Source organism: Agelaius phoeniceus, chromosome 9 (assembly GCF_051311805.1).
Source record: "Agelaius phoeniceus isolate bAgePho1 chromosome 9, bAgePho1.hap1, whole genome shotgun sequence".
NCBI lineage: Eukaryota > Metazoa > Chordata > Aves > Passeriformes > Icteridae > Agelaius > Agelaius phoeniceus.
In genome coordinates this window covers 14,589,140-14,608,049 of record NC_135273.1, presented here as the reverse complement: position 1 = coordinate 14,608,049, position 18,910 = coordinate 14,589,140, and positions in this window count along the sequence as shown.

Below are 18,910 nucleotides of genomic sequence, written 5' to 3'. Positions count from 1 at the left end.
GCAGGTATAATCTAAAGGGTGTTTTTGTGGGACTCTACGTGGTGGTTATAGTTACTTTGAGTTTGCAAATACATATGATTTACTTGCATATTTTTGCATCTTTCCATCCCAGGCTTGCTTCCACAGACTTCCATTGTCCTCTAACCTTTTCCAGGAACATGATGCTTTCACAGTTGTAGAAAAAGAATTTACTGTTGGGCTAATGCCAGATGGAGCTTGGAAAGTCCTGAGTCTTAAACATCTGCTCTTTTAAAGTAAAATTGGATATATTTTCAGCTTAATGAGCTGAAAGATAGATTTGTGATAGATTTGTAGTATCTATCACAATATGAAAATCAAGAGTGTATCTGATGAGCAGGTGCTGGAGCTCAATATTTTGATTCCAAATCCCCATCAGAATAGAGGGAAAATACCTTAAGAAGATGGAAAGATACTGTGAGAGAGGATGAAGAAAATCAGACCTGTTACCTTACTCTAAATTTATAACTGAGAATATCAAAGGGTTACATAAATATAAATTTAATCTTACAAAAGCTAATGAACATGATTATATCTGTTCTGCAGATGGGTTGAAGGCTTGTGCTGTGAGTGGGATGTATGTTAAAAATCCCAGCTGTTGCTTCTGTATTTCACATGAGACTCTGAAAACTTGTAAAAAACTAAGTCTGTTTTAGCTTCAGTGTGTATGTGTATTTACTCTTCCTAACCAAAGGGTTATGTGACAGTTCAGTGCTCATTTTGTGGAAACCTGTGGTTGTAGCAGAAGGAATTCAAAAATAATTTTCACAGAGGAAAGTAACTTCATAGAGTTTAATTAATTTAGGTCTCCAGCTTATGGGTAAAGAAAAGGATTGGATTCAAGAAGTGATGTGTAATGTCTCTTAATGATATCTGATATGTCACTTGTGTATACGTCCATTTATTTGTGTAAACATTCATTCATTCAATTCAGAACTTCTTCAGACAAACATATGGCTCATCATATGTACTTACAGTTTTCTGCTTGGCTTAATTAATTCACACAGATTTGATTCTCTCTTTGAGCAAATAACTTGTGATGTTTCTAAGAAATGGCACATCTGCACTGGAGATCTGAAAATCACATAACAGGATACAAATTTGCACTACGAGTGCAGCTGAAGGACTTTGTCTAAAACCTGACTTAAATGTTAGCCACAGAAATACTTCCTTATAAGCTTTCTTTCATGGCTTTTTTTTTCCAAATTCATTTGACATTTCTGTTACCTGATGGAGAAAGGTACAGTCTTTCCTAAATACTTTAAGCAATTGCTGTGCAAACACAATATTCTTTGTAGCTGCTTGTCTGCAGCACACAAGTGCCAGCTACAAAATATGTTTAATTTAGCTGACAAGAATCCACTCCAGATCACTATAACATATTTAAACAAAGCAGTTTTAAAACACACAGAGAACAACACATACCTCTGTTTAGTGCCCCATACACACATTTTGAATTATTTTTATACATACGAAGAAATTTCTCAGTTGCACTGGAAAATGTTACTTTAAACAAACACCAAAAACCCCCCAAGAGTGCTGCCCCAGAAATACTTCACTTGATATTTTAGACATGTATAAGAAAATTCAGGATTTCATGTATTGCTGTACAAAATATTACTGTTCTGTTTGTGTCATGCTGCCTGGTTTGAGGCTGATCCTCAGAAGACAGAACCATACATACACAGCTCTCCAGTATCCATGGATGTCAGGGCATTAGGTGCTACTCAACAACAGAATGAGAAAGTGTCTGCACCTTACAGCCTCCAGAAAGTGACATCAACTTTCTGCTAGACTGATGTTATACAGTGTGTTAAAAAGGAGACAGCTATAGATTCATTGAATAAATTATCTCTTCATAGAACTCTGAAGAGTTCTATCAATTGTTTTAAAATGTATAATCCTGGTGACGGACAGAAACTGAAGTGAAGCTCCATAAAAACTCAATAAAAGAAGCTGCAGCAAAACATGGTGCTGATTCTCAGATGATTTACATTCTGAATTTTATTCACAATAAGCATATAAACTAAATTTTAAAACATACCTTAGAAATTAAGAGGCCTAACTTGATCTACAGATGACATTATTTGCTGATCTAAACAAATAAGGAGAAATTTTCCCTGAACATCTATACCGTGGGCCCATTCCCATTAAGCCCAGGAGCCAGGACATCTATTTGAGTTTAGTTTGAGGGAGCTGATGGAAAATTTGCCTCTCTTGATAACCCATACGATCCCAGGGCACGTTCTCCCTGCGCGCGTTGCTTTGTCTCTGCTGCGGTGCTGCGAGGCTCCCTCTGTGTGCTTTGCTCTCTGCTCGCCCTCCCTCGCTTCCCAGGCAAGGAAGGGAGTCCAGTTCAGAGCACCATCCTCTCCAGCCTTGAATTTTTCTAAGCATGGAGCACCTACCACCTCTCTGGGCAACCTGTGCCAGTGTTTCACCACCCTTCTCATAAAAAAAAATTTCTTCCTTTTATCTAGTCCGGATCGAGCCTCTTTTAGTTTAAAACCATTATCTTTGGTCCTATTTCAGCAGGCCTTACTAAAAATACTTCCCCTGTCTTTCTTATAAACCTCCTTTAGTTATTGGAAGGAAATATCTAGGTATTACCCAGGAAGAAAGATTTAAGGTAAAGCTTTGCTCCTCTGTCTTCATGTAACTCAGTCCATTGAAGCTCAGATTTTAGTCTCCTCCAAGGAAGACAGGCCAGAAAAGGAGCTACTCTGGGCTGCAGGATAATTGCTCCCAGGAAGGAAGGACAGAGCAGAGACAGGTTGGAACATTTCTTTTGCATCTGCTTCTGTAGTACAAATAAACATAAACAGAAAAAATAACAACAAGAGGAAGTAAAACCAAAATGAAAATCTCTTACAAACTTTTCTTCCCCTGGGGAGACACTGAGTATACAAACAACATAAGACAGAAGTGGGCATGCTGGATTTTTCACACTCCCTTCATTGTGGCTCAGAAAGGATCTTAAGTTATGATCCCAAGTTATGATTCCTATGGTATAGGAAACCATACAGAAAATAACAGAGGATAAACAGCTTCCTGCCTGTATAACTGCATTTCACTGCCAATTTTGTACTGGATAGTTATACACAGATGCTGCAAGAATTTGGCCCCAAAACCAGTTTTTTGTAACAACTGAAGAATTAGATCAACTTCTGCACTGTGCCATAAAACGAACAATGACAGTTGTAATACTGTATCTTACAGATTCTTCCATGTGTTCATTATTTTTTGAGCGATGAATGTAAATATTAAAATGTTGTGATATTTTTAAACTTGGCTTTAGAATACTGGAGTGGCTCTGTGGGAAAATAATTTGTCCCTGGCTGTGTAACAATCACTTTCCACCAGTCAAAGCTCTGGCTACAATCTGTTTCTAATTAATCAGGAAGACAAGACAGGGCGAGTCTTGTACTGAGACAATATCAGACATAGTGGACTGACTGTAAAGCATGCCAGATGAGGATGTGTTTAGTGCTCTAAAAGGAACAATCTAATTATCAGTTAAGTGCTTGAGTCTTAAATTCTTCTGAAATAAGAATGCACATTAAAACATCGCAAATTATCTGGATACAGTGAAACCATTTAATATAAAACAGCGATGCCTAGGCCAAACCTAAATATTTAGAACTTTAACATAAAATTTCTAATTCTTCCAGAAGCCCTGCAGAGTACAGGAAATTCAAAAATATTGACACTCTAACACCTTTTTCAAAGCTAGATGTTTGACAATTCACCTTCAATAATTCTTAGAGCTGACAAGAGTGAAAATCATTTTTACAATGTATGGAGTAAAATATATAAGGCTCCAAAATATAATGAAAATAAAGAATTTAAAAAAAAATAGCTTGTGAAAGCCACTTCTATTTTTTAGCCAGCAGTAGTTCTTAGTTGCTGAATAGAGCTCTCTCTTGCAAGCCTTACTGACACAGATGGTTCATCTAAAGTAAGGGGAAGCATTCATCTACCAGCTATGTGCAGGGGCAGATCATAAGAGAGAAAAATGGTTTACTTTAGAAAATGGGAGTAATGGAAAGTCTGTCCATGTTCACTTTCATTTTGCTCTTGTTCCTTTTATTTCTGATGTAAGGAGCATTGTAGTGAGTGCTGTGTGTCATTGCTCTTTGGGACGCTGGAAATAGAATAGGAATTGTTCCAGCAACAGAGCTTAGAAATTATAGTGAGTGTGTTTGTGAAAGAGGAGTTATGTCTGTTTATTATTCTGTCTTCTTTTGAAGAAGAACAGAGCTGTCCTATAATCTCTTAAAGTTAAACTATTTTCAAGCTCTTTCCAGAAAAGTATTTCTGATTTTATTGTAAATATGAAGTCCAGGGTACTGTTTCTGTACTTTAAACAAAATAATGGTCTGTTATTTCTAGATGGAGAAAGTAGTGAAATAACCTGCAGGCTTGTTTAATTTCTGTCTCTGCTATAACTCAGCAGTGTCAGACAAAGCAATACTCTGAGCGCACAGGTTTAGCTGAGTGGCTGATATTACATTGCAGATTAAAATCACAGATGACAGGAAGACTTACAGGTTGCTCTGTGTACCAGCAGCAGTCAGAGACTTCGGCTGACTTTTAGATATTAAGTAAATCTTATGAGTGGGTGGGCTTTGTGGGCAGAAACTCTCCCAGGGCTGAGATCTCATTGATAATCTGGCTCCGGATATAAAAATGTTAGCCATTGGAAACTTAATCCAGCAAGGGACTTGTAATTTTGTTTCTAGCCTTCCATCTGTGAAGCACATACCCTTTTCCTCCCATCCCTCATGGTCTCACTTCTTATCAGCACAATTCACAAAACAGATTTGTTGCATACTTGTTTTGCAAGATTCCCATAATTAACGTGAGCACATGAACAATAAATATCTTAATTAGGCCACTCTGATCTGTTTAAAGTTTTGGTCTGTATTAGCTTCCCATTTTGCTGCACTCTGACCAGATTTAGTCTCTATTTTCTTTTGGGAAAGGAATTTTTGTTGAAATCCTCATTGCACTGACATTTTTTGCGGAAATCCTCATTGCATTACAAGATAGTTTTATGCTGTGGGATTTTACTACTTGTCCCTCAACCTCTGGTGCAATGTGCCTAGTCCTCATTGGACCTATAAAAGTGTGAAGAACTGTAATAGTAATTCAGAGGGGAAAAGTACTTGTATCTGAACAAGGCAAGTAAAACCATAATAAAGTCTGCTGAGGCTGGACTAAATAACATGAGTCATTTCTCAGCAGGGACTCTGTGATGTATGCTGAGCATGGGGATGCTCAGGCCAAGAGAGCTTGTTGAAAATACCTGGGCTCAGAAGTGTTGCAAGGCAAACCTTTACTGAATACATCATGAGTTGAAAAAACAGCAAGACAAAGCAGCAGCATCAAGCAATGCACACCAAGGGAGCAGAATGATGACTGATAAGTGTCCTCAGCAGGCATTCTCAGATATGGTGCTGGAGGCTCATGAAAGTACTTTGGTCACCTGGGGCTGGATTTTTGGTTTTCAGCTTCTAAACCCAATTAAAATAGAATAAAAATGGGAGGAAGTAGGGCCCTGTTGCTCTGATTCTGGCAGCACAGCCAGCAGGGAGAGGAGGGGGCAGACAGGTCACCCCAGGCTGTGTCAGACAGCCCTGTGCCACGGGGATGCAGGAGCTCTGGCTTTGGTCTGCAACACTCTGGGGCAGGGACAGAGCTGAATGTGTTTGCCACCTCTGAAAAGCTTGCCTGTTTCAAAAACTAATGGTATCAAGTGACAAGATCCCATTGCAAAACAAAATATTTATGCCACTTACTTTTTATACACAATTCCTACAAATATTTTTTATGGCTGTTGTAATTAAATACAAATATAATAAATATTTTCCTTGAAATTAGGAGGTTTTTTTAATCAGAACTACATGTCCTTCTGATGTATGTGCAATAAAATTAATTAATATTGACTGTAAACTTTGTATTGAAGATAAAGTAAAAAAAAACAAATAACGCAGGACAATTTATGGTTTTGTATTTGATGGAGGGATAGTGCAGTAAAACAGGTGCCTATCTGAATAATTAATGAGACCAATAACAAGGAAACAACAGCTCCACAGAATCCTGCCAAATAAAAATAACATAGGACTCTAATGCTGTACAAGAAGTTCACTGTGAAAAAATATTTGCTGTGCTTTCCACAGGAATTGAACTGAGCACCTACAGCTTGAACTTTAGTTATGTGGACAACCAGTCCTGAAATAACACCAACAGACAGTGCACAAGGGGTGGGTGCTTTATATTTATGGATTTATCACATAAGTGACTTTGTCTTTTTTGTTAAGAGAATAGAATTAAGGAACAAAAACATATGAGGATAGAGTGAACATGAAGAAATTTTGGTTTATTTTTATCTTTATAATGCATTTTCTGTGGGCCTCAAGGCACAAATAGACTTCAGTAGCTCTGCTGTGACTGCCCAGTAATAAATACAAGGTTATTTGAGATAGTGGAAATATTTTAAGGAGAGAAACTCTGTGACATCTTCTTTTCACCCACATTAACTATACTCCTGTGTGAGCTAATTTATGGAAAATTATAGTTACGAAGTGCTGGGTAATTTTTTCCCAGATTTATGGATTTAAAGTCACATCTCAGCATTAAAACAAATTTATACAAGTACTTGAAATTAACCTTATCTTTAAAATTTATCAGTGGTATACTTAAAAACAAAGTGGTTCTGTAAATTCATTAGGCTGTACTGGTATGAGTACTCCTATGTATGATAATTTGTTGTTTATGTGAATAGAAAAGAGATTTCATGGCTTATTTTTACTCTGTCCTTTAAAGCAGAGATAAAAGTAATCATTTTAGGGATTCTGAATTCACTCACTGAGGCCCAAGAACATCCTGTGATGTGCTATCATTGCCTTTCTTGAAAATGGGAAAACCTATAGTAGATTCTGGTGTCTTCTCAATAAAGTTTCTGACCAAACATGGTGGGGATTTAGTAATGCAAAAAGAAAAGAACGTGTCTGCAATTATTCTGTAATGAATTCATCATGAGCATTATAAGGTAAAAATCTCACTTTTCAGTGTGAACCAACTGTACCTGCTCCTAAAGACCACACACACCCTGCAAGCTGGTATTTGAGCACACTGCAAATAGCATTTTTGGTCTGCATGTGAAATAGTCCAGCCAAAGGAGAAGTGACATGATACCTCATCCCTTCTTACGTGCACAGAGCAGTGAATCACTTGGAGACTGAACTCTGAGCTGGATTCCTACAAGCCTCTGTAAGCAGTGATCCTGTGCTGTGAGCAGAGCACCCATGGTGGGCAGGAAAGTTGAACAGTAATGCCCTGTGAAAACCCACAGACCCATGGGGTAATGTCCCATTGAAATAAATGACATCACAAACATGATTAATACCCACACCACCTAAAGCCATCAAGACACTGGTCATTTAGGAAAACCAGAACTTAGCCAATTCTGCTGAATTTTCAAGTTCTTATTTTTGATTATGGCAAGATGCTAAAATTATTATGCTCTGAATTATTTCATGAGGATCATATATCTATGAAACATACTACAATTAGAGGTTTGTGTCTAATTGCAGAAGAGAGAATGTGTTAAACCTCTGGATGTACAGACTCTGAAAGGAGAGCCTTAACTCATATCCCTTCACCTTTTGATGCAAGGCTACCTGGATTTTCCAATCCATCAGCAAACGTCACTGCATTGTTGCTCATCCTTTTCAAGTTCCAAAGGCTAAATCCAAGGAATTAATGTGAAACTTTGCCTTAATGATATTTCTGCCAGCCTGAGCAGGTCCAAGAAATTGAAAGATTTCATGTGTTCCAAGCTCAAGTAGGGAGGAATATACACTTCCTCTAAATGCTCAGTAATAAAGCTTTTGCTTTATATTCAGTTATACATGCAGAGTTGCCCAAATGCTACTTCCAAGGGTCTATCAAAATTGAAAAAATGCCTCACAGGTTTGATTTCCTCAGTGAGTTAATTAGCATTTGGAGACTAACGGACACTTAGCAGTGGAACACAATATTGGGATAAAAACAAGCTATTTCTTTTGGCACAGAGGCAAAGAATGACAAAACCTGAGTACACAAGAATGGTAAGTAGTATTTCAACCACTACTAATAAAATTGGGTAAAAGACAGACAACAGAAGAGTTTCAGAACCAGTGGGATGTGTAGCACTCACTCTCAATGTCAACAGATTCATGTGCCATAATTAAAAAGTGATAAACCCAGGTCTGTGAAGCTTCCTGTTGAGAACATTTCACATTCAGTGGTGCATTTGGGGAACAAATTCAGAGCAAGCCATGCATGGGAGACTTCAGGGCACGCAGAATAATTTACTGTAGGGCTGTCCTCATGTCACTCTCTGCACATGGGCAAAAATGGTGCTAAGCCCATCTTCCTCAGCTGTGTTTAGATGCAATTAGTAATTAATCCTCACATGCCTAGTCTTGGTTTACAAACCTAGTTACTATGAAAATGGGTTTCAGCTCAGGAAGATGTTTGCGACTCTCACTCCCGACTGCCATCATTTGTAACTCAATATGCAAATTACAAGTAGTAGAAAAAAATATCTCCTTCTATGCTGAAGGATGTTCAAATTTATGTTCTCAAATCACTGTTATCCATCTAGAAAACAATTAAAATCTGATCTGCCCATCAGACATATTTAGTAACATCTGTTTGTTGCAGACATCTCAAATATTAAAAAGTTTAGGCAAGAGTTTGCTCATACACATTAACACACTCCTTTCCCATTGGTTAATTTGCCTGGAAGCTTGAGAGTGACAAAACTTCAACTGAAGTCAAACAAAAATTTTTCATTACCTCCATTGGAAAATTAATCAGGTACTCGGTCTGCAAATAACATGGATCTAGACATAATCAGTCATATTTTTCTTCAAATTGCTATTTACCATGTCCTGTGACTAACTTTCAAATTACTTGAGAAACAATATTTGAAAAGGTTGTCATATAATAAGGCAGAGAATTGACATTTTTCTGGAATGTTATTGAGCTCAGTGGTTTTCAATTAAGAGTATGATCTACACCAGCTCAGTAAATACACTGAATCACATACATTAGGAGATTATTTAAGTGGACTGCAGGGAACACTCCACAGAAAGGGTCCTCTTAACACGAAAATGGAGAAATATTTGCATGTGGGCAGAAAGTACATTTTAAACTCACATTACTGTTCATCTTCAAATAAAGAATCTAAGCACAGGAAGGTGTGAAGCAGGACCAAAAACCTTCTAGCTAACATCTGAGAAAAGGCCTATGGAAAGATATTGCAGGGATACTTGTGGTCTGGGACTGAATTGCATAGGCCCTTTCTTTCCTTGAAGCTTTTCCTGGCTGGATAAAGCAAAGAAGCAGGGGGATAACACAAAATGATGATTTAGAAGTATAGAGCCAAAAAATATATATAGATATATATGGACACATGAGTATTTGAGCATATATATATATATACACACACACCTATTATAGACACACCCATATGAGCAGTACTTTAGAAAAAAGAAAAACATATCTGAACTTTTAGGTGGAGTAACTATATTCTGTTTATTTGTGTTGGAGCTTTTTGTGTTACTTTTCTGGCAGACCTCTCACAACTGTAAGTCTTGGGGAAAGGCTGAAAGAAAGATGATGCTGTGGGGATTTCAGTCTTACTGATTTATCATTTCTGTTATGCTGCTTGGTTAGTGGATCATGTGTTATTTTTTCCAAATGACAAGCTGCAGAAGCAGGTGATATTTTTCTCAGGGTTTCAATATTGACAGTTTAATACTTTTTGTTGTTAATGATTCAATTAACAGTATTAAAACATAAATAAACCCTTACCAACAACAAACAACTATGGATTGCATGCAATTGATCCCATTTGGTAAGTTCCAGTTTGGAGATGGAGGCACGTTACACTGCAGCTAACTAGCTGGTCAGGGAGAGGGCTGCACTCAACAACAATCCCATCTTTCCACAGGCCTTTTCTCAGATGTTAGCTACAAAGCTTCAGGTCCTGCTTCATGCCTGATTACAGAAATTATTTCTCTTGATAAAAATAAAATTGTAAAAAAAAATCATCCTTTATTCTAATGGTTCATTTTCCAACTCATATGCAACTCATATATGAGGGTTGAGGAAAGGGAGAGGAAGGAACTGTAGATTGGTAGCCAATACATAAATGTAATGAAAAGTCTTTTTGCCATTTGTGCAAAGACTAAATATAGCTGAATAATCTTAATTCTGTAGGGTCTCAAACAGTGATGACAGCTGAATGGCTTCTTTTCGAACTCTAAATTTTAACTCTGTACTTCCAGAGGCATTATCAGTATTAGATACTGGTTTTAGTAGCAAACTAAACCACAAGGTAGCACTTTACTTCTTTACCTGGCAATAGACTCAGGCTCAGTTCTCTCAGTGGCAGGATTTCAGGAATATTTGCATGTGGGCAGAAAGTGCATTTTAAACTCACATTACTGTTCATCTTCAAATCTAAGCACAGGAATCAGCCTTCAATCCTCTACTTAGACAAAATTCCCCAAAGTGCATCACATAGAGCTTTTTAAGCCTTTGAAAAGTCAGTGTTAAAAACATACACCTTAAAGAGATCTCAAATGTGAAAAAATTACATATGTATTGTTAAATACAGGACTGTTGGAAAATTTTATAGACAAAATAACTTACTGATGAAGAGATCCCCAAAACAGTCCCATGAATAGCTGAAATCCCTGGGTCAGTGTAGAGCAGGATTTTGCAAACCTTCATTCAGTCATTTATTCCCTATCCTCCAGCTGTGATAATTCTGAAAAGGATTGAATTCACATGGTACTGAATAGTTCTCTGTCCTATAGAAATGTCTGTGGGTTATCTGAAGCAATACAATTACAGTCATTGCAATGAGGAAATAACTTTGTGGTTCTTTATACACAAATGAACTTTAACTGTAAAACATGCATTGCATTTTTTGTTGTCACTGGAGAAAAGAAAATCAGCTTTTACAAATGCTTGTTATGAATCAAGACCCAGCTGCTGCTGTTTTTAGTTTCATTTTCCTTAATTTAAAAAATCTGAGATTAATCCCCACAGACTTTGCCAACAAGGGGTAAAAGGTGCATAATCAGCCAAATATCCTTTGCTTTAGTTTTACTGCAGAAATCCATCCTGATTTTTTTTTAACATATATGGTAGTCTGAAGTCTATTCAGGATTTCTGTATTTTTCTTGCTTATGTTTTCCTCAGAGGTCCAAAATTGCCCTGGTAAGCCCTGGTGCTGTCTATTCAAGGAAGCAGGAGACATTCTAGCTGTTGTGTTGATATCCCACCTGCAGTAAAGTGGCTGTCACTCAGAAGCAGGTGATTAGGAATTGGTTGAAAAGTATAATCCAGAAAATACATAAACTAGTGGTCCTTTTTTTTAATGTCAAATCATTGCAAATCATTGGAGGCAAGTTGGCTTAGCAACAGCTTTCATAGCCTGGCTCTTTATGAATAGTAAAAATATTTAGCAGTAAACAATAAAAGCTATTCAAGAATTTCAGGGGATTAAATCATTAGCTGAATAGCAATTGCCAACAAATAGAGATCTACATTGTACCTGTAATCAGCTCAGGTTTTCCGGGACAGCCAAAATAAGAATACAAGCCAAAACAAAAAAGAGAACATTCAAAACTATGCACATCCATAGCAATTTACAGCTTGTTGCTCCCTCAGATAGTGAAGCCAGAGGAGCAACTATTTACAGTCTGTTTGCTAGCTCTGATTGTGCTGGTGAAGTTAAAGACAAACCAAGAGAAACATAGAATATAAATTCTTTGTTGTGACCTATAGAAAACAACCCATTGCTCTTTGATATTTTCAGTAGTGAAATGATTCAGATCACTCTTTATAGGCTGAGGCATCAAACAGAGAAAATGCTATGATGGCTTCTTGTGAAAAGCAATCATCTCTTTCCACTGAAGTAGAAAAACTAGAGATTTTTGGAACATTTTACTTACATTTCCCTTAAAAACAAGGTAGCTTTTTATTGCAAAATAGTTTGCATATAGTTGTTTTACATATACACTCATGTTTGTTAGCCCTACACATCCAAAAATCTGTGATTCAGAGCTCATAAGCATAAACTGTCTGCTTTTGATTAACACTGTTTTTTTATTAAGAAATATTTCAAATCCAAGCATTTATCTTCACTATATGACTTATCACATGTCTTTGTGCCTGCCCTTGCCCTGACAATAAAGGTCATGATAGAGACAAAGAAACAAGGACTAGAAGATATCCCAAAATCCAGCACTCCTCCCTTTCCTGTAATCCAGGAGAGTGGGATGCCCAAAGTCCTACTCAAAATCTGTTCTCTTAATTAAAGAGAAATATGTAATTGCTGACAATAGTTTGGTTTATTAGACAGAGCACTTTTACATGAAATGTTATTGAGAGAGGAGTTTCCAGCTGTAAAGGACACCAACAGAGCTGGGACTGTCACTAAAGTCTCAGAAAATCTCAAGCCAGTGCTCTGTGACACTACAGTGCTCTTTTTGCTGGTTTGTCAGTGGGAAGTAAAATCTATAGAAAATCAAACCTTCAGACTCCTCTTTTGTTCAGCTTACACCTCAACAAATGCAAGGGCAATCAGACAAGGAAATTGTGGTGCGCTGGGATGGGATTGTCTATCCCCTGTCTTACTGCAGTAGCCCCATTTTGGGTAGAAAGTTCTCTTGGAAATAGGTGAAATAGATTGATACTTTTGAAAGTGTCATTTTATAGGGCTCTCATTACACTTCTGCCAGTTTTCTTCCAGGCATTTAGAAACTGAGAGATTGTTGCTAACATCATTTTTTCCCTCAGCCAAACCTGACTGCATTTGCCAGGCAGCAAAGGAAGCAGCATGTTACCAGCTCTCAGGTCATGCTTTACACACATTTGTATCTGTAATACTTGCTAGATCTTAAGGGCAAAACTGTTCTCCTGTCTGCAATGCAGTGTTTTAGCTGCAGTGCAGATCATTTATATCTATGCTCCCTGTCCAATCTCAGAGAGGTCAGCTGTGATTTTGTGAACATCCCTCTGCAATTTCTTTCCACGTTTTAGTGTCTCTTTCACAATGAGTGTGATTAGAGGGTGTGTGTGGCCTTTCTGGCTGTGCTGGCTTGCTGCTGACCCAATGGCTCTGTCCCTGCTTTTTCCTAGGACTCCTTAATACACACTCAGTGCTGACCCTCCAGACACTCTCCCAGCCTAAGTAGCTGCAAGGGTGACCTGTGGTCTCTGACTTCACTCCTTCAGAATGTTTTGGATATCAAATAATTCATCTTTTATTCTCTAATACGCCTTTGGTTCCCACTTTATGACTAAACCATATGAGGCCAGAAATGAGCTTCTCTCCTGACAGCTGGGACAGTGCTGCCCAGGGTTCCTTCAGTTTTTACCTGTCATGTTGAGGAGTGCAGGGACAGCAGGGACCTGGATGGAAATCCTTGGAATAGCAGTAACACCTTACCTCCTTGTAACATGGTGCTTTCAGATAAACTTTACATGAGAAAACTGATATTTTTGTGTGTTTTCTAACTTTGATTTAATCCCTTTCTTCTATAAGAAAACGAAATTGTAAGCCTATGTCTAAAATGGTAGAAGACGGGTTTTCCTTAATCAGAGTCCTAGCAAACATCAGCCATTTTTCCCCACATGGAAAAGGACACAGTGAGGCAGGGATGCTGGTTTTCCCTCTGCTCACTTTCTTAACTTTTTTCCAAAAGGCCGCTCTGATGAGGAGCACTCTCTGCACGTGGACCTGCAGGAGCCCTGTTTATTACTTGGTTTGATGTTTGACCTGACCATTGATGCACATAATTAAAAAGCAGTGTCTAAAGTGCAGAAGGAATCCATTAATAAAATTGTGCCTTTTCAGGACAAATTTGTACGACTCATGTATAGACACAAATAGATATATGTACACAGGCACACCAGACATAGATAAATATATGCACACAGGCACAAAGAGTGAGAATCCTTTTGCAATCCATTCCAATCACTGCTGTTCAATACAAGAAGCACGACTCTCCCCCTCCAGGCAGTTTTGGTATGTACTGATAAAAGATGGCTACACAGGACTTTATCTAAGTACTAGAAAAAGTGCAATAGTGGGGAATCAGAGTCAGAGAGATTTCTTCTATGAGCAGGCTGGACCAGAGCTAAATGCTGCATTGCACCAACTAACAGACAGTGCCTTCCTTCTGCCTGAATTTGCCCCGTGCTTCACCATTTCAGACAAGGAAAGAGTCTGCAAACATCCAGGATTATAGCCATCACTTATTCTTGTGTTCTAGTACTGCATGCACAGCATAGTTTCATCACCTTTAAAGACTGGTGATCCAAAAAATGGAAAAACTGCACCCATATATCAACTAAGTTTTAAAAGGCTTATTTTTATCCACGACATCAGCACTGCTTTAATAAAACTTAACAAATGTCAGGTATTTTCTGATATATCATGCTCCCTGAAGCGAACTCTGCGATCAAATGCTTTGCTAAAAATTTCATTGGCAGCACTAAGTTTTTATTAAATTCTTCTCTAAAGATCAATTAATAAATTTTTTTGTGAATACTTAGGCATGGGTGATATTTCAATCATTAGAAATTGATCACTGAAGCTATATATTATTGTTTCTTTTTCATGCCTGGTTAAAAATGCAACTGATATTGGAATGAATTGCTGTTCTTGCAACTTTTAAAACTCTCCACAGTGCTAGGAAATCAGTTCCTGTAAATGCTTATTTCAACAGAGTATGACTGCGTGAGAACATAAACAGAACCTACAAAATAGTGGGAGCCCAGACACAAAGCTCATTGTGAAATGACTTCAGCTAATATTACAGAAAGCTTTCTAAAACATATAGAAAAATCTGGAATCAAAAAGTTGAGCCCGTATTTTGCACATGGTGCAGTAAGAAGAGCAATCTCTTTAGTGAAAAATGCCAGAAAATATATTACAAAGAGACCTTTTATTAATGCCAACAAAGAGAGAGGAAAATTCTGCTGAATTCCACCAAAATGTTCAAAACAAACCAAAACAACATGAGCTGAGAGCACCCTCTTCTGATCATTACTTTGTTCTTCAAGTTCTAGGTTAAATACCTTCTGCATATGTTGTAAAATTCCACTGACCTGGTCTTTATCAGAATCACAAATACGTCATCTCCTTGGGAGATGAATACAAGAAATTTGTTTCAGCTACCAACTGATATTTTTACTTCAGTTGTTCTTTTAAAAATTTTTTTATTGTGCAAACTTGAAGCCAATTCTTCCACTAACTCTTATTCCTTGTATATTCTAATTTGATTTCCATAAGGCCACCCAGGGCCAGAGGTGCAAGGGACAGACTGATTTTTGTCTAATTCATGCCACCAAGACAGACTTAAATTCAGGTTAAAAAAAAAAAAATCTGATTCTAAAAGAGTGTGTTCACAAAGATTTATAAAGATGAAAGAAGGAGCAGAGGATGGGGGGAAAGTAAGAGCAAGAGGAATATTAGGAATATAAATATTTTTCTATAGCTATACCAGCATTGTTTTCATGGTATTCTCACAGGACCAAGCTGAAGAAGTAAATTCTAAACCCCACTGTAATTTGGAGGGAAAAAAAGGAAAGAGAGCAGTGCCTCTGACCTTGTACCTCACTTTCAGTCTCTGAGGACTGGAGGAGAGAAGTAACTCATGAATATTAGAGCTAATGAAGCTTGATTTTCTCCACATTTTTGGTTCAGTGTTGATTGACTCTCACGTCTGGAAGACGTAAATTGTGACTGAAGCTTGTTCTGCATTTGAGACATTTCCATGTGCCCTCTCCAGTGTGTATTCTCTGGGATTTAAAAAGACTCCAGCTCTTGTTTTTCTCAGTGGGTACCTCCCATATGTCTCTCTGACCTGGACATCAATTTACACAAATCCTGTAGGAATGTCCTGTCTCTGAGATTTCTGTTCCTTTATCATATTTCATAAAAATAAAACAGTGGGTTCAAAAAAATTAGCTAGCATGGACTAGTGGGCAGATATATATTGAAACATCTAACTTCTAGTTAATACTCTGAAGATTTTTAGAGAGCCCTTGATAGGCAGAGGTGTGGAGAGTGGTTCCCCTTGGTGTGGGGAGTGATTCAAATCAGAAGTGAAGCCCAAAGAGGTAAAGGGAGTGATCAGCCATGCCAGGAGCTCCCTGCAGTGCAGATGAGGCATTTGGGGGTGAGTGATCCCATCTCAGCAGGAGAGGCTGATGGACCAGCACACGCTCCCAGCATCCCGCAGATTGGAAACCAATAGAAATGAAATTGGAAGATACAGACACAATCCTATTATGTGATAAGGAAAGCGGGGTGGAAAGAGACAGCACAGAGATAAGAGGGTCATGAAAACTAACAGAGCAATTTGGATCTGAGAAAGTGGATGCACTATTAACCAGATGCACTCAGCCTCACTGGATTGCCAGATGAGGCTTGTCCTTTTCAGAATACAATAAATTGGCTGCTTCAGCTTTCTCCACATTTAAAGTTCTGGCATAAACCACTTTAGACAAACATAGATTGATGGCTGAAGTGTCCACAGGAATGACACAGGACCAGGATGTTATAAACAAAAAATCTGCCAAGAGAAAAAGTCTCCTGCCCTGTTTATTTCACAAGGATGATGCTGAAATATCATTAAAATTGATGATTTTGGCTTGTTGGTCTGTCATCTCTAGTACAGCATGGCAGTGCATCTGGAGATCTGATGTTATCACAGAACAATGTAGAGCCTTCTGGGAAGGGAAATGCTAGAGCTGGAAAAAAGGCATGTGCAGACATGCAAAACATCCAGGAACAGCTTTTGATCCTGCTGGTAAAGAGCTGTGCTGTAATTCCAGGTGTCTGACAGGAATGAAATCCAGCTCAGGCTATTGTGTGCACTTGCTTACAGAAACAGAAACCTACAGCTGGGCTGTGGAAGCAAAGGGTCAGGCACTGTCCAAGTCTCCTTAAAAGGTAATGTGTGGCAACCCAAGGCAAATGCAACTTTGAATTATTGGCCCAGAAATGATAATTTATAAATTGGGAATTTAGGTTATTAGAGTAAAAATAAAGGAACTGGCTCTTCTTCCTTTTGGCTTTTTACAGGCCTTAAAGATGACAGAATATTCAGTTGGAGCTGCATGGTAAGAATGATCAACCAAAGAAAATATTTACCATTACCCAGCAGCTGGAATGTGCTGGTAAGGACAGCAACAGAATAAGGAATTTGCATTTTTCAGTCTGGCTGTTTGTAACACCTGAAATAAGAACAGTAAAATATGTAAGAATATGTGGGTTTGAAATGGTGCAGGGTCAGTCATGTAGTTGGCATCCCTAAGGAGTCCTGTATGGAAATTATGGAAGTCTCCAGAGCTATCAGTTCCTATTATCAGACTTCACAAAATGTGGACTGGCACTACATGAAAAGGTTGTTCAGTAGAATTAAAATTATCCTGGGGCATAGGAAGCCTCAGACTTCAAAGTTTATAGTTATTTGCACATCGTACTTTAGTTTTTTCTTTTAATGAAAAAAAAAATTACAAGGCTCTCAGAATCTTTCATTATGAAAGAGCCTCAAAAAGTAATGATACTTGAGCCCAATACTAAAACAAAGATGATAAAGGGGAAAGATAAAATAATGCTCAATATCTTATCCTTCTGATAAAGAAGCAGAGAGCAAGGTTTGATTTATATTTGCCTAGTTTAAAAACTTCTTCAGACTTAATCTGCTATATTATTATTTTGAGGTCAACACTTACTGGAATATGATCCCAATATTACTGGATGGAAGGTGCCTGGGCTCGTCTGGCCTTGCTGCTGGACAAAGGCAGCAGCTGTGGTGTTTTCACTCAGAGACACTGTCAGCTCTGTCCTCCAAAATGCACTCAAGGGTTATCAAGGTAAGCAAGGATTGGATTGGATCCCTGCAGCCAACTCATATGTTGAGCATAGGGTGGAAGCTTTTCCTACAGATCTTTTCTTCACAAGCATGGAAAATACCACCAAAAAAGAAAAACCACAAAAATGACAGTTGTATTCATTAGATATCTAAAATATACTGCTGAGAATGGAAAGCACTTTGATTAGGACTGACTTATAAACATGCACAGCATGGTCCAGCACACGAGTCTAATGGATCAGCATCCAAATGCACATTATAAACAGATGGTTCCTGTAGAAGAGATTAATGCAGCATTTTTGGTCACCTTGTACTGGCACTCTTTCAAAGCAGGTGCTGGATAAATAACAAAACTGGGACATTGAAAAGGAGGAGACAAGAGACAATCCCTTCTTCTCTCTTTTCCAAGAATATATGAGTGCATGCAATGCCAGCTTTGCCCTTGGTGACCAATCTCACATGCTTGTTACTGTTTCTGAGATGCAACATCCATAACTTTTACATGAAAACCAGGGGCACTGACAGGCTGAGCATGTCAATCAATATGTAATTCAGGGTTGAACTCCATTTTATACTCTCATGTTAATTTTTTTCTAATTTTGTCAGCTTGTTCTGCATCCAAAGTGGCCAAGCCCCAGCTAGAACCCAAGCTGATATCCTGAATCCATTCCTGATCTGATTTTAAAACAGAAATATTAAATTCCTTGCCTTTAGGAGAAATCAAATAAACCTGGCATCAAACCCTTTCACTGTCTAGGTTCCAAAACTACCTCCTACAGCAAGGAAAACAACAGTAGTGCAGATATTTGTGTGTTTTTACAGATTAAGTTATCCAGTGGTTAAATCTGGATTAAACTTCAGAGCAGAATCTCAAAATGAATCAGGGTCATGGATTGTGCACACACGTGATGGTGCTAAAATCTTCTGGGGTTTCT